Source organism: Saimiri boliviensis, chromosome 14 (genome assembly GCF_048565385.1).
Source record: "Saimiri boliviensis isolate mSaiBol1 chromosome 14, mSaiBol1.pri, whole genome shotgun sequence".
Taxonomy (NCBI): Eukaryota; Metazoa; Chordata; class Mammalia; order Primates; family Cebidae; genus Saimiri; species Saimiri boliviensis.
Window position 1 is genome coordinate 94,829,855 of NC_133462.1, and position 27,658 is coordinate 94,857,512.

Sequence of the window (27,658 nt, forward strand, 5' to 3'; positions counted from 1 at the left end):
TGGCTTTCTGTTCCATTTGGGTTTCTATCCTCCAAAAAGCTAGCTCAGACTTATTCATGTGGCTGCTTGGGAGGGTTCTAAGCAATAGTCCAAAAGCCACATTGTCTCTTGAGGCTCACAGCCAGCATAGCTTTACCTTCACTCTGTTGGTCAAAGGTGGTTTTGTGGCCAGCCCAGATTCAAGTGGTGTCTGCTCAGCTGCCGTAACAGAGCATCACAGACTGAGTAGCTTCAACGACAGAAATGTATTTTCCTCATGATTCTGGAGGCTGGAAGTTCCAGATCAGGTATCTGCAAGTTGGTTCCATCTGAGGCCTCTGCCTTTGGCGTGCAGTTGGCCACCTCCTCCCTGTGTCCTCATAGGGTCTTTCCTCTGTGTCCACCCTGGTGTCTCCCTGTGTGTCTACATTTTCTCTTCTTATAAGGACCCCAGTCAGACTAGATAAGAGCCCAGCCTAATGACCTCATTTTAACTTTATTGCCTCTTTAAAGGCCCTATTTCCAAATACAGTCACATTCAGAGATACCGGGGGTTGGGGCTTCGACATACAAATTTTGTGAGGACACAATTTAGCCTGTAGCAAGGGGGGAGAAAAATGCCATCTCTTGATTTTGAGGAGCTGCAGTCAGATTGAAAAGAAGCATGGACAGTGGGGGAAATAACCGAGATCATGATTGTGAAAAAGTCAACCACACTGACTGATCCCCTACACCTGGCCTGGTTTGGGCAAAGGCAGCACACATGGGCACCTCCTCTCACCAGCTGTCCCTTCTCCCTTCTTCCCCTGCAAGCCTTTTTCTGGAGTTTATTGGTGATCCCTAGCCTCCAGCCTGGAAGGGCTACCTCCTCGCGGTGCTGATGATCCTCTCAGCCTGCCTGCAAACGCTGTTTAAGCAGCAGAACGCGTACCGGCTCAAGGTGCTGCAGATGAGGCTGCAGTCGGCCATCACTGGCCTGGTGCACAGAAAGGTGAGCCCCGGGGAACAAGTGCAGGTCTTCCCAGCCGGGAAAAGGAACATCACTGAACTGGTTGGTAGTAATGCTATCGGCAGCTGAGAACGCTTTCAGTCCTTACTTATTAGAGTCACTCACGATATTTTCTCACTTCCTTTGTTATTTCTCTTTATTTGTATGTATTTATTTTTTCGGGACAGAGTCTCTACCCACCGTGACTTCCCAGAGTGCTGGGATTACAGGCGTGAGCCACCTCGCCCGGCCTCCCTTCCTTCTTAAGTCTGAGTCATATTCTGCTGTGCGGATGGATCACACTGTGTTTATCTTTTCATCTAATGGTGGACCCGTCGGTTGATTTTGCCTTTTGGCTGTTGTGAATCGTGCTGCTGTGAGCACAGGTGTGCAAATACCTCCCTGAGTTTCTGCTTTCTATTCTTTTGGGATGGATGGCAGTGGCTTTGTTAGAGCAAATGGTAATACTGTGTGTAAGTATTTTGAGGGACCACCATTTGTAAAGTGTTTTGTCATTGTTGTTGATATGGAGTCTCACTGTGTCGCCCAGGCTAGAGTGCAGTGGCATGATCTGGCCTCACTACAACCTCCTTCTCCCACATTCAAGCCATTCTTGTGCCTCGGCCTCCTGACTAGCTGAGATTACAGGCACTGGCCACCACACCTGGCTCATTTTTGTATTTTTAGTATACACATGGTTTCACCTTGTTTCCCAGGCTGGTCTCGAACTCCTGGCCTCAGGTGATCCACCTCGGCCTCCCAGAGTGCTGGGATTACGGGTGTGAGCCACCTCACCTGGCTCTTGTAAAGTGTTTTTTTTTTTGTTTTTTTTTTTTTGTTTTTTTTTTTTTTTTTTTTTTTTTTGAGACGGAGTTTCGCTCTTGTTACCCAGGCTGGAGTGCAATGGCGCGCGATCTCGGCTCACCGCAACCTCCACCTCCTGGGTTCAGGCAATTCTCCTGCCTCAGGCTCCTGTCTTGTAAAGTGTTTTAATCATCGTGTTTTACTGTTCTTCAGCTGGGGTTGTGATCGCAGCCCTGTTTCTCTCTGCTCCTGCTAAGGAACTTCCCGTAGGCAGCCCAGTCCCCACCTCTGTCCAGGAGACAGCATAGCTGGAAGGGAACCTGGGTCTGTCCTTCCTCAGTGCTGCTTCTGTTTTAGGTAAATATCCTGTGGGGTCAGGAGAGAAAATCCCAAGTGCACCTGGGGAACACCATGGGCATCCCCCAACTCAGGACTGTGGGAGAGATGGGGTGTTGGAGGAGAGGTAAACCTGGGAGCCACTTAGACCCACTCTGTCCTTTGCCCCAACTTTTTTTTTTTTTTTTGAGATGGAGTGTTGCTGTGTCACCCAGGCCAGGAGTGCAGTGATGGATGCAATCTTGGCTCACTGCAACCCTGCAACCTCCACCTCCCAGGTTCAAGAGATTCTCCTGCCTCATCCGCCTGAGTAGCTGGGACCACAGGTGAGTGCTACCACACCTGGCTCATTTTTGTATTTTTAGTAGAGCTGGGGTTTCACCATGTTGGCCAGATTGGTCTCCAACTCCTGACCCGAGGCCATCCACCTACCTTGGCCTCCCAAAGTGCTGGGATTCCAGAGGTGAGCCACCGTGCTCAGCCAAGCCCTGCTCCATTCTAATCCCACTGCCTGTGAAAGGCTTCTGGGAGCTCACAGAAACAATGGCCCCGGTATGACGGCTCCCACTCACTTGCTCCCGGAGTTCTGGGGACTCACAGTGAGGAGTGATTGTTTTTCTCACTCATCTAGATGTGATGAGCCTGGTCAAAGAAGTTTGCTGTTGCTGACTTGCAGCTGGTCAGGCCCCTGCCCTGTGGAAATTGCCCCCACTAAATCCTTATGCCTCAGTTTACTCTGCTAACTCAAATCTCCAGCCCTGCCTCAGGCTAGGTTAGGCTCCTCCCTGTCACGCCATGCGGGAATCTCCCATGTGATACTTACTTACTTGATTGATGGAGATGGGATCTTACTCTATCACCCAGGCTGGAGTGCAGTGGTACAATCTCAGCTCACTGCAACCTCTGCCTCCTGGGTTCAAGTGATTCTCCTACCTCAGCGTACTGAGTGGCTGGGATTATAGGCACATGCCACCACGGCCTGCTAATTCTTTTATTTTTAGTAAAGGCGAGGTTTCTCCATGTTGGTCAGGTGGGTCCCAAACTGTTGACCTTGTGATCCACTTGCGTCAGCCTCCCAAAGTGCTGGGATTACAGGCTCAGACGCGCCTGACCTGTGTGACACTTTAATGAAGTAAGGTGTGTAGGTGATGGCTGCCTGATCATCTTCCCACCACAGGGCAGGGCTAGGGGCTGTGTTTTCTGGAAATTCCTCAGCTCTTTATGCTGGTAAGGTAAGAAGGAAGAGAAAGCCCTCAGGGGACATGCGGCAAGGTTTGGTGGGGACATAGCTCACCAGATTGTATCTGGTGTTTCCACGTAACTTGTAACGGCTCTCATGGAAGGTGGCCTAGAACCTCAGGGAGTGGGGGTTGCTCACTATCACCTAAGGGGTTGGGGGAAGAGAAGCTGAGGCTGTACAGAGCCAGCAGGCAGGGCAGAGAAACTAGGGCCAGGTGCGGTGGCTCACGCCTGTAATTCCAGCAGTTTGGGAGGTGGAGGCAGGTGGACCATTTGAGGTCAGGAGTTTGAGAACAGCTGGCCAACATGGTAAAACCCATCTCTACTAAAAACACAAAATTAGCCAGGCTTGCTAGTGCATGCCTGTAATCCTGGCTACTCAGGAGGGTGATGCAGGAGAATCACTTGAATATGGGACGCTGAGGTTGCGGTGAGCCGAGGTCATGCCATTGCACTCCAGCCTGGGCAACAAGAATGAAACTCCATCTCAAAAAAAAGAAAAAAGAAAACGAACTTGCTCTGCCATTGTGGCTGCAGGTGCAACCCCTGATGTGTCCCCCCTGCCCTGCTCCTGCTCCAACATCATCCACAACCCCCAGCTGTGGATTTGAAGTCCTGCAGTGCAGACAGTGTGGATTTGCAGAGCTGCGGGCCTGGGGTCTGTCCTACAGCAGGAGACACAGAGAAGGGAGTCCTGTGTTTGAGCCAGAGGCAGCCTGTGGTGTCCCCCTGCAGGCCCTGGTCCCCTTGTGTTTTGTGACACTTCCCTATATTCTCACACAAGCCACTCCCATTTTCAGCATGATTACAGATGCTCCTTGACTCATGATGGGGTCATGTCCCCATAAATCTATCATAAATTGGTAATAGCAGCCAAGTGCAGTAGCTCATGTCTGTAATCCCAGCACTTTGGGAGGTCAATGTCGAAAGATTGCTTGATCCCAGGAGTTCAAGACCAGCCTGGGCAACACAGAGAGATCCTGTCTCTGAAAAAAACAAAAACAAAAACAAAAACAAAAAACAAGCAAACTGAAAATATACTAAGTTGAAAATGTGTTTATTTACTTTTTTTTTTTGAGACGGAGTTTCGCTCTCGTTAGCCAGGCTGGAGTGCAATGGCGCGATCTCGGCTCACTGCAACCTCCGCCTCCTGGGTTTAGGCAATTCTCCTGCCTCAGCCTCCTGAGTAGCTGGGATTACAGGCACACGCCACCATGCCCAACTAATTTTTTGTATTTTTAGTAGAGACGGGGTTTCACCATGTTGACCAGGATGGTCTCGATCTCTCGACCTCGTGATCCACCCACCTCAGCCTCCCAAAGTGCTGGGATTACAGGCTTGAGCCACTGAGCCTGGCCTATTTACTTTTTGAGAGAGTCTCACACTGTCATCCAGGCTGGAGTGCAGTGGTGCAATCTTGGCTCACTGCAACCTCTGCCTATCAGATTCCAGTGATTCTCCTGCCTCAGCCTCCCGAGTGGCTGGCATTACAGGCATGAGCACTGGGTAAATTTTGTATTTTTAGTAGACATTGGGTTTCACCATGTTGGCCAGGCTGGTCACGAACTTTTGACCTCAAGTAGTCTGCCTATATCAGTCTCCTAAAGTGCTGGGATTACAGGCATGAGCCACTGTACCTGTCCTATTTATTTTTATTTTTATTTTTGGGGGTAGAGTCTGGCTCTGTTGCCCGGGCTTCAGTGCAGTGATCCCATCTTGGCTCACTGCCTGCAACCTCTGCCTCCCGGGTTCAAGTGATTCTCCTGCCTCAGCCTATCATACCTCCCGGGGTAGCTGGGACTACAAGCCCCATACAATACCTAGCAAATTTTTGTATTTTTAGTAGAGACAGGGTTTCACCATGTTGCCCAGGCTGGTCTTGAGCTCCTGAGCTTAGGCAATCTGCCCACCTCAGCCTCCCAAAGTGCAGGGATTACATGTGTGAGCCACCCTAACCAGCCCGCAAATGCATGTAATACACCTGCCCTACTAAGCATCGGATATTAGCCCAGCCGACTTTAGGTTGAGAACAAACTGAACAGTACTAAAAGAAGAACAAAACCCACTCACCCTTCCCCACCTTGGATCATGACTTTGACATTTCAGGGGTCTAGCCTTTGTGAATGTTTGTAGAAATAGGTGATAAACTTGGATAAATGTACCACCTTTAAGTGTACAATTCAATGGCATTTGGTAGATTCACAATATTGTGCAACCATCGCCACCATCTGTTTCTAAACTTTCTCATCATCCCAAACAGAAATGCTGTCCTTATGAAGCGATAGTTTACCTACTTTTAAATTTTTATTTACTTATTTATTTATTATGAGACCGAGTCTTTCTCTGTCTCCCAGGCTAGAGTACAATGGTGCAATCTCAGTTCACTACTACTTCCGCCTCCCAGGTTCTAAGCAATTCTCCTGCCTCAGCCTCCGGAGTTAAAATTACAGGTACATGCCACCACACCCAGCTAATTTTTGTATTTTTAGTAGAGACGGGTTTTCACCACGTTGGTCATGCTGGTCTTGAACTCCTGACCTCATTGTGATCCACCCGCCTCGGCCTCCCAAAGTGCTGGGATTACAGGCTTGAGCCACTGCGTCTGGCCTGCCTGTCCTCTTTAGTCTCTGTGTCTCCTCGATCCTTCTCAGCTGCCCATAAATTCCTTTCCTTTTCTTTCTTTTGTTTTTTTTCTTCAGATGGAGTTTTGCTCTGTCACCCAGGCTGGAGTGCAATGGCATGATCTCGGCTCATTGCAACCTCTGCCTCCCATATCCGAGCAATTTTCCTCCCTCTGCCTCCCACGTAGCTGAGACTACAGACACATGCCACCATGCCAGGCTAATTTTTGTCAAGAGATGGAGACCATCCTGGTCAACATGGTGAAACCCCGTCTCTACTAAAAATACAAAAAAAATTAGCTGGGCATGGTGGCGCATGCCTGTAATCCCAGCTACTCAGGAGGCTGAGGCAGGAGAATTGCCTGAACCCAGGAGGCGGAGGCTGTGGTGAGCCGAGATCACGCCATTGCACTCCAGCCTGCCTGGGTAACAAGAGCGAAACTCCGTCTCAAAAAAACAAAAACAAAAAACAACAACAAAAAAAGGATTCAAATGCTAAACTCAAGGGGACATAGGTCATTCATTTTGACTTCATGAGCTATGGCACTTTTTGAAAATACACAGCTAAAACTGTCCGTGCTTTAAGTGCTAGACAAGTTCTTAAGAATACACAGCTAAAATGGTCCCCGCTTTAAGTGCTTTAGGAAAATGGATTTCAGGCAAGGCCAGGTACGTCGATTTCAGAAAAGTCGATTTCATACAAGGCACGTCCATTCCAGAGAAATTGATTTCAGGCAAGGCCAAACAAGTCGATTCCAAAAAAAATCGATTTCAGGCAAGGCAAGGAAAGTCAATTCCAGAAAAATTGATTTCAGACAAGGGGAGGCAAGCTGATTTCAGAAAAGTCGATATCAGACAAGGGACGTCGATTCCAGAGACATCGATTTCAGGGAAGACCAAACAAGTCAATTCTTAAAAAATCGTTTTTAGGCAAGGGAGGTCGATTCCAGAAAAATCGATTTCAGGCAAGGCCAGGTAAGTCGATTTCAGAAAAATCGACTTCAGACAAGGCAAATCGATTCCAGAAAAGCCGATTTCAGACCAGATAAGTGATTCCAGAAAACTTGATTTCAGGCAACGCAAGTGATTCCAGAAAAGTCGATTTCAGACCAGATAAGTGGATTCCAGAAAAGTCGATTTCAGGCAACGCAAGTGGATTCCAGAAAAGTCGATTTCAGGCACGGCAAGTCGATTCCAGAAAAGTCGATTCTAGAAAAGTCGATTTCAGACAAGGCCAAACAAGTTGATTCCAGAAAAGTCGATTGCAGACAAGGCCAAAAAAGTTGATTCCAGAAAAGTCGATTTGAGAAAAGGCAAGTTGATTCCAGAAAAGTTGTTTTTAGACAAGGCACTTAAAGTAGGGACAGTTTTAGCTGTGTATTTTGAAAAAGTTGTGTGCTCTACAAAGGAAAAGCAACTTTTGTTGTTCCTTTTGGTCCCCAGGAGAAATGGGAGTCTTTTTCAGAGAGCACAGGAGACACATGAATCCTTTGCAGTCCTCTTGCCTGCCTCTAAGGGTGAAATGAGAGTGTGAAGCACTTTGGGAGGTGGCCAGGCACAGAGCTTGGATGGCTGCAGAGCAGAGCTTCTCCCTGGAGGCGTGGTCCCAGTCATCATGAGCCATGTCTGAAAGAATTAATCACATTTTATATGCCAGCATGCTCTCCATTTGACTGTGCTGTTATTTTTAATGAGAGCATCATTGACAATGCTTTAACCTGATAGCCCTGCCTAATTTTGTTCTACTTAGTAATGCGTGGGCTTGAGGAGAAGGCAGCATTGGGGGATAAGGAGGGAGAATGGATGTGTGAATTAGGGAAAGATGTCTCTTCCTTTGGAGCATGGATGACTTCAAAGCCCTCCTCATACTGCTAAGTATCTGGCTGGACACTACCAGTTGTGTGTTTAGACTGTCTGTCTCTCTCTCTCTCTCTCTCTCTCTCTCTCTCTCTCTGTGTGTGTGTGTGTGTGTGTGTGTGTGTGTGTCTGTGTGTCTGTGTGTCTGTGTGTCTGTCTTCAGGCGTGAACAGCATCTCCTTCCTGTGGTGGCATGTTACTCAGAATCTTGGATAACCCCCAGCCTTCCGAAAAACACAATATATGTATGTTTTAAGAAATTTTATCTTGATGATTAGTGAGAGGGTGGTGATTGAAACCAGCTCATTTCCTATTGACCACTGAGGTCAGCTCACCTTTGCTGAAAATGGTTCTTGACTATTACTTTGTAGCAGGAACTCCTAAGTTAATCAATCCTTTTCAAGAGTTTCAGGCTGAAAGTCCAGATCTCTCAGGTTAGACCCAGTGTTAAAATATTACCTGGGCAAATTCTCGTTAGAGACAAGGGGCCAAAGACTGTTCTGATGTCTTTTAATGTTGACTTCAATCCAGTAAAGCCCTTGTTAAGCTATTTACCTGTGAAACTGGGCCTTGGGGAGGCAGTGCACCCTTTGAAATTAGAGGTCAGGAGATTTGGATTTGATTTCCAGCCCTCTGCCAGTCAGTCAGCCACTCACTTTCAAGTGACAAGCCTTAGGTGAGTCCCTTTCTGTCTCTGTTTCTTTATTTCTGCTCAGGGATTTATGTGGGCCTTAAGGCCCACTGGGAAAAGATCCCTCTTCCAGCTCAGTGCCTGCTTTGTTGAGTATACTTGTCAATATGGACTTTAATACACCTATAGTTTTGGATTAACTCTATTACCTCTGCTAGAAATTAACACAGAAAATTCACAGTTGATTGACAAGAATGAGAGTCAGTTCTAAAGAATTCAAATAGAACTTAATCCTTTATTACTAACAGAAAGCTCAACTCAAGTAGACACAGATCACTCATTCTAATTTCATCAGCTATAGCACTTAGAGACAACTTTTTCAAAATACACAGCTAAAACTGTAGCAGCCTCCCAGGCCACCCTGGCTGCTAGGGACTCCTTGGCTAGGAGTCTGTGCCCACACACAGCCCCTGGCCCACCCTGGCTACTAAGGACCCCCTGGCTAGGAGGCTGTGCCCACACCCCTCGCCAGAGGGCCCATAGCAGCCCCTGGCTCACCCTGGCTATTAGGGACCTCCTGGCTAGGGGGCTGTGCCCACAGCCCCATCCAGAGTGCCTATAGCAGCCCCCCATCTCACCCTGGCTGCTAGGGACCCCCTGGCTATGGGGCTGTGCTGACAGACCCCAGTAGAGGACCCGTAGCAGCCCCCCAGGCCACTGTGGCTCCTAGGGACCATCTGTTTTGAAAATGTTGTGTAATATGATACTCAGAACCATATCATAGGGAGATCATAATGCTATTCTGTTTTTTTTATATTAAGCACAATAACACTAGTTCTAGTTACATCTCTTTGATATTGACAAAAATGTCATCCTTACCTTCCTTGACATTAGGATTGAAAGCACAGGGGGTTTTCACCCCTTGCAATGTTTAATTCAATATAATTTTTTTTTTTTTTGTGGACATTAGTGACCATATTAGAGCTTGATGTACACCTCTTGCCATACTGAGAGTATTTCCCTATGGGCAGTAACATCATCCTCTCCTTCCCTGGATATTAGGAACAACATCACAGGATGGGCGTACAACCCCAGTCACATTGTGAGTATTATTATCTGTAATCCCTTAGTTATTAGGAACAATATCACTGGGGGTTTGTGTGCTTCCTGAGATACTTGGAGTAATATTCTCTCCGTTTTTGGTTGTGTTAGAAACAATATTACAGTGGTGGTGTAAGTTTCCTGTGATATTCAGGGTACTCTCCCCAGGATATTAGTAACTACATCACAGAAGCGTTGTACACCGCCTGTGATAATGGAACAGTCACAGAGTGTACACTTGCTTTCACAGTGAGAGTAATACCTACTTAGGATATGATGGATAATATCACAAGATATACACACATGGGTGTATACCCACCCTGATATTAGGAATAATTTTTATCTAATATGCTAAAAATAATATCCCAGAATATACTCATAATGTGTACATTTATTGGGATATTACAATAAATGTATATAATATGTACCATATGTACCTTTACTGTGATGTACATATGTGTACACAATACATATGTACAATAAATGTACATAATCTGTACAATATGTACATTTATATGCACGTGTGTATGATATATACATTATTGTAATATCACAATGATATATGTAATTACAATAATATATATACAATATGTAATATCATGGTAAATATACAGATTGTACACATTATGTACTTTTAATTTATTTTGATATTACAATATGTAACCGTGTATATAATGTGCATATGTACTATATGTACATGTTTACATATGTGTGCACATTATGTACATTATGTACAGCTGTACAATATATACACATTTACATAATGTGCACATTATGTACAGATGTACAATATGTACACATATACGTAATGTACACATGTTCACGTGCACATTAGGTAGAGATGTACAGTATGTGCACATTTACATGTTTACATTATGTGCAGATGTACAGTATGTATGCATGTACATATAGGTGCACATTGTGTACATATGCACAGCCCCCTAGCTCAGTGAGCCAGAGGATGCTGCATTGCCCTAGTTGCCAGCAGGGAGCATGTTGCCACTGCAGTGTGAGCAAGAGGGCCCTGCATTGGTCTGCTGCCAGGAGAGGGCGCCCAAGCCCGCCTTTTCAGAGTCCTGAGGCTCCACCCCCCCGAGGCGCATCATCACCGCCCACCTGGTCTGCAGAGTTGCCTTCTCCTCGGTGTTGACCTGGGGGCACTTGGAGGGTGGAGTTTCGTCCTCCTCAGCACAGACCCTGGGGCTGGGGTCTCACTGTAGTAGGGCCCTGCCGGGGCCCTCGTCGCCGGAAGAGGGCGCGGGCACATCAGCGGGAGCGAGAGGGCCCCCGCACTGCCCGGCGGCCGCCAGCAGGGGGCGCCCGAGCCGCCTTTTCGGACGGCGTCACGGTCCCGGCGTGCCTTGCGTCATGGCGGCCTGCGGAGTTCCGTCGTCCTCAGTGCAGACCTGCCGGGCCGTGAGGGCGGAGCTGCGTTCTCCACAGCACAGACCTAGCGGGCACAGCCTCACTTTGGGACAACTCTGGGCGGCGTCCACAGTGAGTAAAATCCTTCCTGTTTGCAGCCTGACTGCTCAGGGTCAGAGACTAGTAGGAAGATCTCGGTGTGGAAACCTGGACACCAAAAGCCCCTCGGAGTCCTGCGCGCTGAGGTTCTCCCGAGCCAAGGCCACATGGCGGCAGTGCGAGGTGCACACCGCAGCCTCGGAACGCAATGGCGCGTTCCTAAGGCAGCTGTGACATCCGGAATGTGAATACGACACCCGCAGTGCTCGTGTAGAAAACAGCTGTGATGCTGCTGCAAGGCCTCCGTCCGCGCGTTACTGTAAAGTCCGCGCTGCTCCTGCGGCCGCCATACAGCAGTTTGAATCATCAACAGTGACGTATCAGTGCAAACGCAGAAACCAATGTATGCTCAGGGCTTTGGGTGAGGATTAGGGATACGGGTCAGGGTTAAAGTTTAGGGTTACCAATTAGTCGTTAGGATTTAGGGGTTAGAGAATTTTAGGCAAAATAAATTTAGTTTATTTAAGCAAAGGAATGATTCGCGCATCACACCTGAAGCACCAGAACGGAAAACAGGGCTTGGGACTTCGAGCCGTTAGTGGTGGCAGCTAAGTGAGGTTTCTCCTTGGCTCCAGCTAGGCGACTGCCTGTTGTGGGGATGGTTCCCTCAGCATCAACAGTCATAAAGCCAACTAGCAGCTGGGTTTATTGTCATTGACGGGTTGGTTTGCTCATGTTTTAAAGTCAATTTTAATGAATCCAATTCGGTTTCCATTTGCTTTGCAAGACCTGAGGCTAACGGCTTCCTCCTGTTTTGCTTTAACATGTCAAAACCGTAATTCATTTTCATTTTATTTTACTGGCATGAATAGCAGTAAATTCACATTTTTGTTGTCATTCAGAAAGTCAGTTTAATTGGCAACCTATTTGTGATGTTGCATAAAATAATGTTTGTTAATCATTAGCATCTTAGATTAGATGAAACATGTTAACTCTATTAAGCTTTGTTATTAAACCAAAACAGGAGTTGAGTTTCTTTTTTTTTTTTCTCCTAGGCTTTAACCACTTAAAATACACTCAAGCATCTTCTATTGATGTGAATTCTTTCTGAGAAATTTGTCCTTGGTGATTTCATCCTTGTCTGAACACCACAGAGTGTCCTTTTAAACCCTAGATGGTGTAGCCCACTCCACACATAAGTTATATGGTATAGCCTATTGCTCCCATGCTACAAACCTATTTAGCACATCTCTGTACTCAATGCTGTAGTCAACTGTCACACCATGGTGACTGTGGATTGTGATCCCAAAATATCTGAGTCAGGTCTCAGTCAAGTAGAAATCTTATTTCGCCAAGGTTAAGGACATGCCCATGACACAGACTCAGGAGGTCCTGACAACATGGGCCCAAGGTGGTCAGGGTAGAGCTTGCTCTTATACGTTTTAGAGAGACAGGAGACACCAATCAATATGTGTAAGATGTACAGTCATTTGGTTCAGTGAGGAGGAACAACTGGAAGTAGGAAGTGGGGGTGCTTCTAAGTCAGAAGTAGATAAAACACAAGGTTTCATTCTTTTGAATCCTTGATCAGCCTTCCAGTGAATGCAATTTAGTCTGGTTCAGTGAATCTGCATTTTTACATATACAGTAGGGCAGAGGAATAGTGTGATCTTGGCCCACCACAACCTCCGCCTCCCAGGTTCAAGCGATTGTCTTGCCTCAGCCTCCCGAGCAGCTAGGATTACAGGCGTGCACCACCATGCCTGGGTAATTTTTGTATTTTTAGTAGAGATGGGCATCCACCATGCCCAGCCTACTATCGGTATATTTGCTGTGGTTGAGCATCTGTTCAGATATTTAACCAGTTTTAAAATCACCTATGTATTGTGTAAATATCTTCTCACATCTGTCTTGTCTTTTTATTCTCTGAATACAATTTTCCACAGTAGAATATTTAGCTTTATAAAGTCTGTTATCAATATTTTCATCAATTGGCATTTGATGTTGTGTGTTAAAACTCAACACCAAACCCAATGTCATCTAGATTTTCTTTTAAATTTTTTTATAGTTTTGCATTTCATATTACCGCCTCTGGACTATTTTGAGTAGGTTTTTTTTTTTGTGTGTGTGTATATTCATTTCATTCTACATGGCTTCCAAAGTCTTCCATCACTGTTTTTGGGAAGGATATGGCTACAGTGGGCTTCATTTTGGCTTGAGTTTCTGAAATTATTACATTGAATAAACTGAATATTGAATTTTATAGGTATTTCAGGACAGCCAGGCGGGGGTGAACATCTGCTGAGAAACTGAGTAAGACTGTCTGTGCTGAGTTCTGGCGCCACCAAAGATTGCGTGAACCCACCCCTGACCAACTTCCCTCTGAGGTGCCAGGGCAGCACAAGGGTTGTGTCAATTTAGTCTTGTTCATTGGTGATTAAAATGCTTCCTTTCCATGGCCCTGAGTGCAGAGAAGAGAGTCTTTAGAGTACTCAGCAAAGGAAGAAATTCATCTAGAAAAATTAAATCCCCAAATCTCATCATTAAGACTACACCCTGATATCATTGTCAATATCCAGACACAGTGGCTGCTAAGATATGTTCTCACTGTGACCTCTAATATAATAATCACACCGTGCCCTAACATTACTATGATATCCATACCGTGCCCTAACACCAATATATTCACACCATACTCTAACGCTAATCTGATATCCACACCATTGCTTCTAATACTAATGTAATACTATCCACATGGTTCCCTGATGTTTATGTAATATCTGCACTGTTCACCAACACCAATATAGTATGTACACCATGTCCTAACACTAATATCCACACTGTGCCGTAACACTAATGTATCCACACAGTAGCCTCTAATACTAATAAGTATAATAATATCTACTAAGTGGAGTCTGTTGACGTTGAGGCTTTTATAAGGGTTCACAGCTTTGGATGAAGCATAGCCTCTATAGTGGATTTTGGTGATGTCTCTGCTTTTCTGGCGTAGTATTGATATGGTTGTTTTAAAAAGTAATTTACTTTTTTTTTTTTTTTTTTTTTTGAGATGGAGTTTCGCTCTTGTTAACCAGGCTGGAGTGCAATGGCGCGATCTCGGCTCACCGCAACCTCTGCCTCCTGGGTTCAGGCAATTCTCCTGCCTCAGCCTCCTGAGTAGCTGGGATTACAGGCACATGCCACCATGCCCAGCTAATTTTTTGTATTTTCAGTAGAGACGGGGTTTCACCATGTTGACCACGGTGGTCTCGATCTCTTGACTTCGTGATCCACCCGCCTCGGCCTCCCAAAGTGCTGGGATTACAGGCTTGAGCCACCACCCCCTTCAGTAATTTACTTTTTAATAATGTGATACTTCTAGGAAACTTCCAGTAGCAGTGCAAAATATAACCTGTTTCTTTTCTTAGAGTCCCCAGCAGTTATCACTGTACCAGATTTGCAGCGTCCCACAAAATACTCCGGTATACTTTATCCAGAGCATGGAAACTCTCCTAGGTTACCACCACATAACCCCTAGATCAGGAAATCAGCATGGTTCCTACGTGATAATTCAGTTCACAAACTCATTTCACTTTTACCTCCTGCCCCGCTTGGGAGTATAATGTGTTTTTTCATTTTGATCCAGTTTTCCTGTCAGTGTTCCCAAGACTTTCCTGCATGTTTATGATCTTGACACATTTAAAGAGCATACGAGTTTTTGTTTGAACACCTGTTTTCAGGTCTTTGGGGTATATAGCTAGGAATGGAATCACTGAGTCGTATGGTAAATCTACTTGCAACTGTTTGAAGAAACTCCAAATTATTTGACACACATGCTGCACCATTTCATATTGTCACAAGCAGTGTTAAATAGTTCACGTTTCCGCACATATTTGTCAAAACTTGTTTTTTTTTTTTTTAGTATGACTATTTTAGTGTGAGTTAAGGGGTATCTCTTTCTGGTTTGAATGAGGGCTAATGATGTTAAGCATCTCTCAAGTGCTTACTGGTGAAGTGTGTATTAAAGTGCTTCATTAGTTTTTAGATTGGATTGTCTTTGTTGTTGAATTGTAAAAGTTATTTATACATTCTGGATAACAGACGCTTAGGAAGAATCTACTGTGCAGATTTTTTCTTCCATTCTGTGGGTTACTGGAACATAATAAGTGTTTGTGTGTGGTCTCTGCCCCAGTGTCCTGAGTGTAATGTATGAAATGATGTGTCTTTTGTATGCTAATGAGATGACTGATGGCTGGGGGCACCTGGACAGCCTCAGTGGGGCTGGTTGCCAAAGAAACCAACCTTGCCATTAGAAGATTTGAAATTTCAGCCTCCCTCCCATCTCTGTGAAAGTTAGAGGTGCTGATGGTTGAGTAGAATACCTGAGGCACTGTTGGGAACATGCTAACACAGTGGTCTGCAAGCTTTTTGGCACCAGGGACTGGGTTTTCTGGAAGACAGTTTTTCTATGGCCCAGGGTGGGCTGCATGGATTTGGGATGATTCAAACACATTACGTTTATTGTACATTTATTACACTGTAACATGTAATGAAATAATGATTTCAGATTGTCTTCTTGCAACTGGACGGTCCCATCTGGGGGTGATGGAAGACAGTGACAGATCATCAGACATGAGATTCTCATAAGGAGCATGCAGCCCAGATATCCCACATGTGCAGTTCACAATAGGGTTCATGCTTCTATGAGAATCTAATGCCACTGCTGATCTGTCAGGAGGCGGAGATCAAGTGGGGACGCATGTGATGTGGAATGGATATGAACACAGGTGACACAATGCTCGCCTTTCCTCCTCTCACCTCCTGCTGTAGGGTCCAGTTCCTGAGGCTGCAGACTGGTACCAGTCTGTGAGCTGGGGGTTGGGGTGACTCCTCCTCGAACAGACCAGGTCTTGTCCTCATGCAGAAAGTCCAAGATGATAAGCATGGCAACATTTTGGTCAAGCTAGAAAAAAGTATCACTGCAAGCTCAGCACGGTGACTCATGCTTGTCATCCCAGCACTTTGGGAGGCCGAGGTGGCTGGATCATGAGGTCAGGAGTTTGAGACCAGCCTGGCCAAACTAAAATACAAGTATTAGCCAGGTGTGATAGCGTGCACTATAATCCCAGCTACTCAGGAGGCTGAGGTAGAATAATCGCTTGAAGCTGGGAGGCGCAGGTTGCAGTAATCGAAGGCCATGCCACTGCACTCCAGCCTGTGCTACAGAGTGAGATTCCATCTCAGAAAAAAAAAAGAAAGAAAGAAAGAAAGGAGAAAAGAAAATAGCATCATTGCAAGCATTATTGCATGATGAGACTCTCCAAACTCAAGTTACTTGGGCTTGCCCCTCCAGCCCATCCTTTTGTCACCCCACAGACCAAGCCACCCTCCCCCTTGTTGTACTGAAGCACCTGGGCAAACTGTATACCTGAAAAACACTTACCTAGTGGTAAAAACCTAGCCGATGGCATCGGACTGCCCAGGTCCAAATCTCAGCCCCAGCACTGACTAGCTGGTTGATCCTGACAAGTAGATCATCTCTCTCAGCCTTTGTGTTTCCATCTGCAAAATGGGCATATTGATCATCACAGCAGCTGGTTGTGAGAATGGATTTAATGGATCTGGGCTGAGCCATGAGAGCTTTGATTTTTAGAAAATCTTTCAGGAGATTCTATTTGTTAAGGATCAAGAACCACTAATCTAATTACACTTGTCACAGTGAAATATTTATTACCGATTATAATGGTTATGATAATTATTGTAGTTATGTAATTAAAAATATATAATATATATTCTAATAAGTATTTGCTATTATTTGAGATGGAGTCTCGCTCTGTCTTCCAGGCTGGAGTGCGGTGAATGGTGCAATCTTGGCTCAGTGCAACCTCCCGGGTTCAAGCAATTCTCCTGCCTTAACTTCTTGAGTAGCTGTGATTACAGGCACCCACCACCACACCTGGCTACTTTTCATACTTTTTGGTAGAGGTGGGGTTTTGCCAAGTTGGCCAGGCTGGTCTGCAACTCCTGGCCTCAAGTGATCCACCCACCTCAGCTTCCCAAAGTGCTGAGATTACAGGCGTGAGACATGCGCCCTACCCCTGCAGGGTCACACAGGAGCCAGTGAGCAGCAGGACGGTTTGTTCAGTAGGAGAGATTTCCTGTTGCCGCTTCTGCCTCTGGCCTCCCCGATGCAGAGGGTGGCCAGGTCAGGGGGCTCCTGTAACTGGCCTCTTGTGCCCCGCAGCTGCCAGGAAGGATTGCATCATGATACACGGTGCCACCTCTGCCTGGTTCCAGGAAAGGCCTCCCTGCCTCCACAGGTACAGAATGACACCCATGGAAACCAGCCTCATGTTTTTAGGGAGAAGCTGTGTAGCGCTCCAGCTGACTTCCACCTGAGGGGTGGTGCAGGTTTCCAGCCTGGGATGGGAGGGTAGGTTAGGTTGGGCTGGGCCTCTGCCAGGAAGGTTCCCAGGATGCTCCTGTACCTCCTGCAGGTGGGGACCTGGACAGCATAGACCTGCACTTCCTGCAGATGGGGACAATGACATTTGCTTAATCGGCTTTGCTCAATTCTGTGCCACATATATCAGTCCCAGATCATTATCATCTACAGCCCCCAATTCCATGGCTTGGTCTTTGTGGCCAAAAAATCTCAGCCAGGCCTGAAACTCCATAAGAAGGGAGAGAATATGTCCTGGGCAGTATTTGCATTGGCTGTCACTCACTCACTTCTTTGATGGAGCACTAGCTCTGGGCCATGCTCTGTTCTAGGTACTGGGGATTGGGTGAAAGAAACAGACAAAGGCCCTGTTCTCTTTGGGTGATGTGCTGGTAGAGGTGAGGCCCAAACAGGAATCCAGGGCAAGGGGACAGAGCACGATGGCATGCCTAGTGAGGGAACACTTGGCATTCAAGCTGAGATCATACGGAAAGACAGTGAGCCGTGCAGGTGTCTGGGAGAACAGTTGTGGTTTTTTTTGGAAACAGTCTTGCTCTGTCACCCAGGCTGGGGTGCAATGGCATGATCTTGGCTCACTGCAACTTCCACCTTTGGGGTTTAAGCAATTCTCTTGCTTCAGCCTCCCGAGTAGCTGGGATTACAGGTGTGCCCCACCACACCCAGCTCATTTTTGTATTTTTAGTAGAGATGGGGTTTCACTATGTTGGCTGTGCTGGTCTTCAACTCCCAACTTCAAGTGATCCACCTGCCTCATCTCCCATAGTGCTGGGATTACAGGCATAAGCCGCCATGGCTGGCATGGGAGAAGAGCCTTCTAGGCAGTGGGAATGGCATATGCAAAGGCCCTGGGTCAGGACTATGTCTGGACTTGGGTTTTCCAACCTCAGCATGGTTGATACTTTGGGCTGAAACTTCATTGTTGGGTTCTGTCCTGTGCATTATGGGATGTTTAGCAGACTCCCAGTCTCTACCCACTAGATGCCAGCAGCACCCCCTACCAGTTGTGACATCCAAAAATATCTAGATCTTGCCAAATGACTCTTGGGGGATGCAGTCATCCGCAGTTGAAAACCACTGACCTATTGTGTTCAAGAAACAGCAAGGAGGTCAGCATGGCCAAGAAAGAGCAGCTGAGGCACAGAGTGGACGGAGACGGGATGTCGTTCATGATCATCAGGACTTTAGCTTTGACCCTGAGTGAAATGGGAGTGCCAACGGGTTTAGCTGGGAAGTGTTAAGAGCTGACTTGGGTTTTTTGTTTGTTTGTTTGTTTTTTGAGATGGAGTCTCTGTTGCCAGGCTGGAGTGAAGTGGTGTGATCTAAGCTCACTGCAACCTCCACCTCCCGGTTCAAGCAATTCTCCTGCCTCAGCCTCCCAAGTAGCTGGGACTACAGGCATCCACCACCACACCCAGCTAATTTTTGTATTTTTTAGTAGAGATGAAATTCCTCCATATTGGTCAGGTTGATCTCAGACTCCCAACCTCAGGTGATCCACTCACCACAGCCTCCCAAAGTGCTGGGATTACAGGCATGAGCCACTGCCGACTTGGGTTTTAACAGATCCCTCTGGTCATGGGGTGGAGGATGGGCTGTGGGACATGGACAGGAGTGGGGCAGGACCAAGAGCAGGGGCAGGAAGGGGAGGAAAGAGCCTATTTATTGCAGAAGCCAAGGCAGGAGGCCAGGCTGGTGAAACCCTCAGGCTACTGCCAACTCTGTGCACGTGGGTGGACATGCATGCATGTGTGTGCATGGTGTGAGTGTGTGCACACATGTATGCATGTGAGCATGGTTTCCTTGGTATGCGCATGTGCTTGTGTGCGTAGATGTGTGCCTACATTGTGTGTGTTGCTGTGCATGCTAACATGCTTGTATGAGTGTGCAAATGAGTGTACATGCATGTGTACACACTTTGTATGTGTGTATGTGTGTGCACATGCACAGATGTGCACAGGATGGTTGCTCAAATAGCCAGACAAGGACTGGGAAAGGAACAGCCCCACAGGTGCTCTTAGAGTTCTGGAGCAGGAAAGCTCGTCTCCATCTGAGGCTCACCCTTCCTCAAAGATGAGGGCTGGGCCCTAACCAATGTCATGTCTCCTTTCTTGCACTCAAAGAATAAACCTCACCATGCCCCAGGGCTGTTTCCTGGCTTTAGTCAGTCCAGTGGGGACAGGGAAGTCCTCCCTGCTGTACATCCTCTTTGGGGCGCTGTCAAAGGTGGAAGGGTTTGTGAGCATCAAAGTAAGGCCACCCCCTTCCTGTGTGCTAGGATGTCCCCATCATCCTGAAAGTCCCCCTTCCTCACTGCCTTTCCACCCCTCCCCATCTCAGCCAAGCTCACTTTCTCTCAACCACCCACCCACCCACCGAGAGCCCAGCTCCCACTGCTCCTCAAAACCTGTCATACGTCTTTCCCCATCATCCTTCTGTGACCAAAGTAAGTCGTGTTTTAGTGTTCAGTGGCCTACATGCTCCAGGAGGCCTGGGTGCAGAACACCTCTGTGGTGGAGAAAGTGTGCCTCAGGCAGTAGCTGGACCCAGCCTAGCTGGGGAGAGTCCTGGAGGCCTGTGCCCTGTGGGCCAGATGTGGATAGCTTTCCTGGGGGAGTCCACACTTCAATTAGGGAGCAGGTGAGAGTCTCAGGGTCTTTTGGGTCAGGGAGGCATTGCAGTTGGGGGTCATTTGGGTCTCTGACTCATCATGCGCACTATGATGGAGAAATGCAGGGAGTGGTCAGGGAAGTGGAGAAGAAGAAGGGCTGAGCTCATGGTCAAGCACATACTAGGTGCTCAATGAATAATCACTAATCAATAAATAGAAATGGACACAAAGAGAGACTCAAGGAGTCGTGGTAGGGATTGGCTGTGAGGGTCTGTTTGACAACTGAGAGTGAGATGACTAGAGTCCTGTCTTACTATGCCCTGCCTTGCTGGGTGATGTTGATCTAATTGCTTCCCCTCTCTGGGCCTCACCAAAGGGTCTGGACAGAGATGTCCAAGACACAGAATATATGCATCTGGAGCTATGGCTTGGGCAGGAGCTGGCAAACTGTGACCCCCAGGCCAAATCCAGTCCTCCACTTTTGTGTGTGTGTGTGTGTGTGTGTGTGTGTGTGTGTGTGTGTGTGTTTGAGATGGAGTCTCACTCTGTTGCACAGGCTGGGGTGTTGCAATCTTGGCTCACTGCAACCTCCCCCTCCCACATTCAAGAAATTCTCCTGCCTCAGCTTCCTGAGTAGCTGGGATTATAGGCGCATGCCACCACACTTGGCTAATTTTTACATTTTTAGTAGAGACAGTGTTTCACTATGTTGGCCAGGCTCATCTCGAACTCCTGACCTCAGGTCATCTTCCCATTTTCCTCAGAGTCAAAGCCCAAGTCGTGATGATCCCTGGCAAGGTCACTGTCACCTTGCTCTGGTATCTGTCATCCCCATCTTCCTTCATCATCTCCTGGCTTCACTCCAGCCTCCAGAGTCTGTGATGTTCCCTGATCCCCTGCAGCACACTCTGTCCCCAGGGCCTTTACAACTGCTGTTCCCACTGTGGGAAATCTCTCCCCAGGAGTCCCGAGGACTCATCCCTCACTTCTGTCACATTCGCAGAGAAGGCTTCCCAGATTACCTTATCCACCTCCACCACTGCAACCCTGCTCATGCTAGTGCGCCTTACACCCACACCTGCTTTGCCTTTCCTTTCCTTTCCCCTTTCCTTTCCTTTCCTTTCTTCTTGAGACAGTCTTGCTGTGTTCCCCAGGCTGGAGTGCAGTTGTGCAATCTCGGCTCACTGCAACCTCCGCCTCTCAAGTTCAAGCAATACTCCCGCCTGAGTAGCTAGGATTAAAGGCAGGTGCCACCATTTTTGTACTTTTAGTAAAAATGGGGTTTCACCATGTTGGTCAGGCTGATCTCGAACCCCTAATCTCAAGCGATCCACTCACCTTGGCCTCCCAAGGTGCTGAGATTACAGGTGTGAGCCACCGCACCTGGCTGCACCTACTTTAGTATTTATTCTTCATAGCGCTTTCCACCTAATGTGCTGTCTGTGTTACTGGTTTGTTTGTGGATTGCCTGTCTTTCTCCCTCTCATTAGAGTGATGGATCCATTCAGATAGCAGAAACTTTGTTTCGTTCACTGCTGTTTCCCCAAAGACTAGAACCCTGACAGGGATATGATAACCAGGCAGTAGTTCTTAATGGAATAAATTAATGTAAGAATGAATGAATGTGTCATCTGAGTCTAGATTACAGAGAGAAAAAAAAAAGAATGAATGAATGGCCGGGTGCAGTGGCTCATGCCTGCAGTCCCAGCACTTGGGGAGGCTGAGGCGGGCAGATTGCTTGAAGTCAGGAGTTCAAGACCAGCCTGACCATCTCTACTAAAAATACGAAAATTGGCCAGGCATGGTAGCACACCTGTAATCCCAGCTACGCAGGAGGCTGAGGCAGGAGAATCGATTGAACCCAGGAGGTGGAGGTTGGAGTGAGTTGAGATCATGCCACTGCACTCCAGCATGGATGGAAGAGCGAGACTGTCTCAAAAATAAATAAAAATAATTTTAAAAAGGAATGCATGAAAGACAAGAAGTCCTAGATAGAAGGAATAAGTGATAGTAATCAATACTACACAAGGGAAATCATAGTGAATGAGAATTTATTTGTAAATTTCAAGATAGCTAGAAGACAAGGATTGTGGTGTACTCAATACAGAAGATAAATATTTGAGGTGATGACTATCTCAGTTACCCTGATATAATCATTACATACTCTACATCAGGGGTCCCCACACCCTCTGGCCACGAATCAGTACCAGTCTGAGGCCGGTGAGGAACTGGACAGGCAGCACAGCAGATGAGTAGGGGGCATGTGTGTGAGGTTTCATCTGTGTTTACAGCCACTCCTTATTGTTTGCATCACCACTTAAGCTCCACCTCTAGATCAGTGGCAGTGTTAGATTCTCATAAGAGCACAAACCCTAGTGTAAAGAGAACATGTGAGGAATCTCGGCTGCGTGCTTCTTCTTCTTCTTTTTTTGTTTTTGAGATGCAGTCTCACTCTTTGCCAGGCTAGAGTACAGTGGCACATGCTTGGCTCACTGCAACCTCTGCTTTTTGGGTTCAAGCCATTCTCCTGCGTCAGTCTCCTGAGTAGCTGGGATTACAGATACATACCACCATGCAAGGCTAATTTTTATATTTTTTTAGTAGAGACAGGGTTTCACCATGTTGGCCAGGCTGGTATCAAACTACTGACCTTGTGATCCACCCACTTTGACCTCCCAAAGTGCTGGGATTACAGGCATGAGCCACCATGCCCTGCAGCTGCGTGCTTCTTCTTCTTCTTTTTTTTTTTTTTTTTTTTTTTTTTTTTGAGACGGAGTTTCGCTCTTGTTACCCAGGCTGGAATGCAATGGCGCGATCTCGGCTCACCGCCACCTCTGCCTCCTGGGTTCAGGCAATTTTCCTCCCTCAGCCTCCTGAGTAGCTGGGATTACAGGCAAGTGCCACCATGCCCAGCTAATTTTTTGTATTTTTAGTAGAGACGGGGTTTCACCATGTTGACCAGGATGGTCTTGATCTCTCGACCTCGTGATCCACCCGCCTCGGCCTCCCAAAGTGCTGGGATTACAGGCTTGAGCCACCGCGCCCGGCCTGCATGCTTCTTATAAAAATCTAATGCCCGATAATCTATCACAGTCTCCCAGTCTCCCATTGCCCCCAGAGGGACCATTTAGTTTCAGCAAAACTAGCTGAGGCTCTCAATGATTTTACATTATGGTGAGTTGTGTAAGTATTTTGTCATATTTTACAATGTAATAGTAATAGGAGCAGGCCAGGCACAATGACTTATGCCTATCATCCCAGCACTTTGAGGGGGTGAGGCAGGAGATAATCTGAGGTCAGGGGTTTGAGACCAGCCTGGACAACATGGCAAAATGCCATCTCTACTAAAAATACAAAAAATCAGCCAGATGTGGTGGCAGGCACCTGTAATCCCAGCTACTTTGGAGGCTGAGGCAGGAGAATTGCTTGAACTCAGCAGGCAGAGGTTGCAGTGAGCCCAGATCATGCCATTCCACTCTAGCCTGGGTGAGGAGAGCAAAAATCCATCTCAATTAATAATAATAATAATAGAAGTAAAGTGCACAATAAATGTAATGTGCTTGAGTCATCCTGAGAGCACCCCCTGCCCCCAGGCCCATGGAAAAGTTGTCTTCTACAAAACCGATCCCTGGTGCCAAAAAGGTTGGGGATCACTGCTCTACAGGTCTCAAAATATCACCTGTGCCCCTCAAATAGGTACAACTATTACATATCAATAAAAACTAAAAGAAATCAATTAAAATTTAAAATAAAAATGAGTAGGACTAAAAAGTTACCACTGGATCATCGAATAGGGAAATGAATGGTGTCCTCAATAAAGGTGGTCTCAGTGGAGAAAGGGAACAGAAGTTGGACTCAAATGGATACAGAGAGTGAGTAGGAGACAGAGTAGCTTGGGAAGCACAGGTAACCCCTCCAGGAAGTGTGCTGGGAAGGGGAGAAGCGAGGCCGGTAAGGATGCAGGGAATGCTGGCTTGGGAGTGAGTGCCTTTGAAGCTGAGCATGTCCCCAGGGGACAGACATGGGGAGCTACACCTCACCCTGATGGGCAGTTGCACCCCAACCTGCTTCTGCGTGGGCTCCCCAGTTTCACCCTGTAGATGTCCCTTCTGTGGCCACAGGACATGAATCTCTCAGGAGCCCGAAGCAGCAGCTGAGCCTCGCCCAGGCTGTGTACAGAAAGGCAACTGTGTACCTGCTGGATGACCCCCTGGTGGGCTTGGATGCCCACCTCACTTAGCACATCTTTAGCCAGGTCATCAGGCCTGGTGGGCTACTCCAGGGAACAGTAAGTTTGGGAACATGTGTCAGAGGGCACAGGGCAAAGGCAGAGGAAGCCCTCAGCATTCTGTCCTAACCCAAGTTTCTCTCACCACCACCTTCCACTTGAGTCCAATTTTCCTCTTTATTGGTCAGCTTTTGCTGTGGTGATGCTGCATAACAAACAACCCCTCAGATTCCATCAGCTTACAACAACAGCTGTTTCTTGCTTATGCATCTGTGATTTAACTACTACAGCTCTGCCTTGGATGATTGTCCTGGGTCAGATGGACTCCTTGTTTTCTTGAGGTAGGCTGAAGGAGTCCCCTCTGTTTCTCTATTTGGAAATTCTATTTCCAAGAAAAATAGCAGGAGCACAAGAAGGGGCGCTCTCCCCACTCGGAGTCCAGGGACAATACTCCCACCCCTACCCCCTGCTCCAGAGGTTGGCCAAGCACATGTTTATGACTTTTCTTTTCTTACTTTCTTTCCCCTTCCCTTCATTCCCCTTTCCCTTCCTCTCTCTCCCTCTTTCTCTCTCTTCCTCTCTCCTCTATCCCTCCCTTCCTTCCTTTCTTTTTGATGGAGTCTTGCTCCATCACCTAGGGTGGAATGTGGTGGTGCAATTTCAGCTCACTGCAACCTCCGCCTCCTAGTTTCAAGTGATTCTCATGCCTCTGTTTCCCAAGTAGCTGTGACTACAGGTGTGTGCCACCATACCAAGCTCATTTTAGTATTTTTACTAGATACAGGGCTTAGCCACAGTGACCTGGCTGGTCTTGAACTCTTGGCCTCAAGTGATCCACCTGCCTTGGCCTCTCAAAGTGCTGGGATTACAGGCATGAGCCATGGAACATGGCCACATGTGTGTTAACTACTAACCCTTCCCTGCCCAGACACAGACTCTTGTGACCCATGCACTCCACATCCTGTCCCAGGCTGATTGGATTGTTGTGCTGGTGGGTGGGGCCATTGTAGAGATGGGTTCCAACTAGGAGTACCTTCACAAGAAGGGGGCCCTCATAAGTCTTCTGGATCAAGCCAGACAACTAGGAGATAGAGGAGAAGGAGGTACTAGGTGTGCTCTGCTGATTCTCTGTGACTGGCTCTTGCCAACCTTCAGGAAAAAGACTCAAAGGGTCCTACTGGCAAGAGTGGATTGCTCTGGTCACACCCTCCCTGCAAACTGATGCCCAGAAGCAGATGGCTCTCCAAAAGGTCACCTCTCTCCAAGAAGAGCCAATAACACCATCTATGAGCCAGGGGCTGTGCTAAGTACTTCTGTAAAAAATACACTATTTGCATTTGATTCTCACCATACCCTCAGAGGCGTGTGAAATTACTGCTATCATTTTATGAGCAAAGAGAGTTAAATCAGTTGCCCAAGGTCACCAGATTAGAACTTGAGTGTATCCGACTCCAGAGTCTATGCTTGCAGTTGCTATGGAGACAGCACAAGAAGGTTTTGGTGCCTAGAAAGTTACAACATGCCAGCTAGAGTTTCTAATAATCCAAAGAACACAAAGTGCGCTGGATACATGACAAGGTTGTAGAAGTAAAGTTGCCAAGCCAAGCTCACCCACAATGACTGAAAAGTAGCGACTCATAGCACATCACATATATTAGCTTACTGAATCAACTTAATGCCCTCGTGAGGCTGGTACTTGAATCATTTCCATTTCACAGATGAGGAAACTGAGGCCCAAAAGTTAAGAAACTAGTACCAGGTTACATAGCTTATAAGTGGCAGCACTGGGATTTGCACCCAAGCAACTTGATTCCAGAGAATGTGTTTTTTAATCAATAGGCTTTTTACTACCCATGCATGACAAAGCAGACTCACACCCAGGTCTCTCTCAATCTCAGATGTTGTCTCTTCTGAGAACATCTGCTTAGCATTGGCCCACCCTGTCTAAAAACACTAAGTGTTGATTCACTGTGTCCCAGTCCTGAAACTTGAAGCTAGAATTTGCCTGTTTGTATTGGTCAGCTTTTGCTACAATGATGCTGTGTAACAAATAGCCCCCCAACTCTCAACAGCTTACACTAGCAGTTATTTCTTGCTTACAGGCCTGTAGTTAAACTTCTATAACTCTGCCTTCAGTTATTGGCCATATCCGGGGGATAGTGGTGGGCAGGTGCCCTTCCTGGCAGAGATGGTACCTGAGGGTTGGTGGGAGTTAGCCAGAAAAGAGCATTCCAGACACAAGGAACTGCTTGAGCAATGCTGTCAGGAGAAACAGAGATAATGTTACACAGTGTTCACTACTGTTTTTCCAACCTCAAGTTCACAGCAGGTGCTCCATTATATTCACTGATTGAAAAAATGAATGAGTGAGTGAATAGCCTGAATGATGTTCTTGGAAGAACTCAGAGTGGGGTGTTGAGGTTGCTGGAGAGGTGGCAGGAGGCAGGACAGGGAAAATGGATGGTCAGAGCAGTTAAGGCCACATGGTCAGTGGGTGTCAAAGTGAGTATCTGGACCATGTTGTGTGACAGGACTCTCTTGACCTTTTATCAGATTGTGAAAACAATCTGATAAAAAGAGATGACAAGATAAAACTTAAAGTGATATACAGAAAGAAATCAGCATGAGGCAATTTAGTTGGGAAGGCCTAAGCCTTAGCTTTTTGGATATGGACTGATTCAAAAGAAATATGCAACTACCCTTTGACCCCAAATTCCTCAAACATATTGTTGAGAGTAATTGATTTTCACTCATTTCTCTTTAATATGGCTCCTAGTCCTTGTACTTTACTGTAAATGTCTTTCCTGAGCTTATCAGTGACTTCTTTCTTGCCAAATTTAAGAGATCTTTTTTTTCAGTCTTCCTATTGCCCAATCATTTAATTATATTTTGGAAGGGTTATCTTACATTTCTCTCATTTTACTTTTGGTGTTATAAATATTCCAAAGGTAATATGTGTTATTTGCAGTGAAATAGAACATACAGATTTGTTGATTTGTGATAATCCAGGCTAAGGTGTTAGTAGAAATTTTCCTGGCTTTTAAATACATTTTTATATGTTGTATATGTATTCTAAATAAAGTCAATTGAGAACAGAGACAGGAATCATTATTACATTAATACTCAGATGTCAGTGGCTTTTGCTCCACGTGCTTGCAGATGACATTAGCTACTTCTACAATGTTTCTCAAGTTTTTCTGGGGATCCCTCTTATAAATAAGTCTTATCTCAAAGGTACTGTTACTGCTCTGTCAAATATCTACCTCCACCAGACATCATAGACACTGCTCAGCAACCAGCACTAGCTCTCTAGAGCCCCTTAATTGTAAAGGCAAGGTTGAT

At 46.6% G+C, this 27,658-nt stretch overlaps 2 protein-coding genes across 3 annotated transcripts in view; both read left to right on the forward strand.

Moving 5' to 3' along the window:
• The window catches only part of PGBD2 (piggyBac transposable element derived 2), a 120,675-nt gene that overhangs the window by 80,414 nt on the left and 12,603 nt on the right, over positions 1 to 27,658 (forward strand). The window lies entirely within an intron of this gene.
• The window catches only part of LOC141581101 (tubulin beta-8 chain-like), a 58,259-nt gene continuing 47,574 nt past the window's right edge, over positions 16,974 to 27,658 (forward strand). The window contains exon 1 of the mRNA XM_074385497.1: positions 16,974 to 17,337. The gene's annotated coding sequence lies outside the window, so the exon portion shown is untranslated. The remainder of the gene's footprint in view (positions 17,338 to 27,658) is intronic.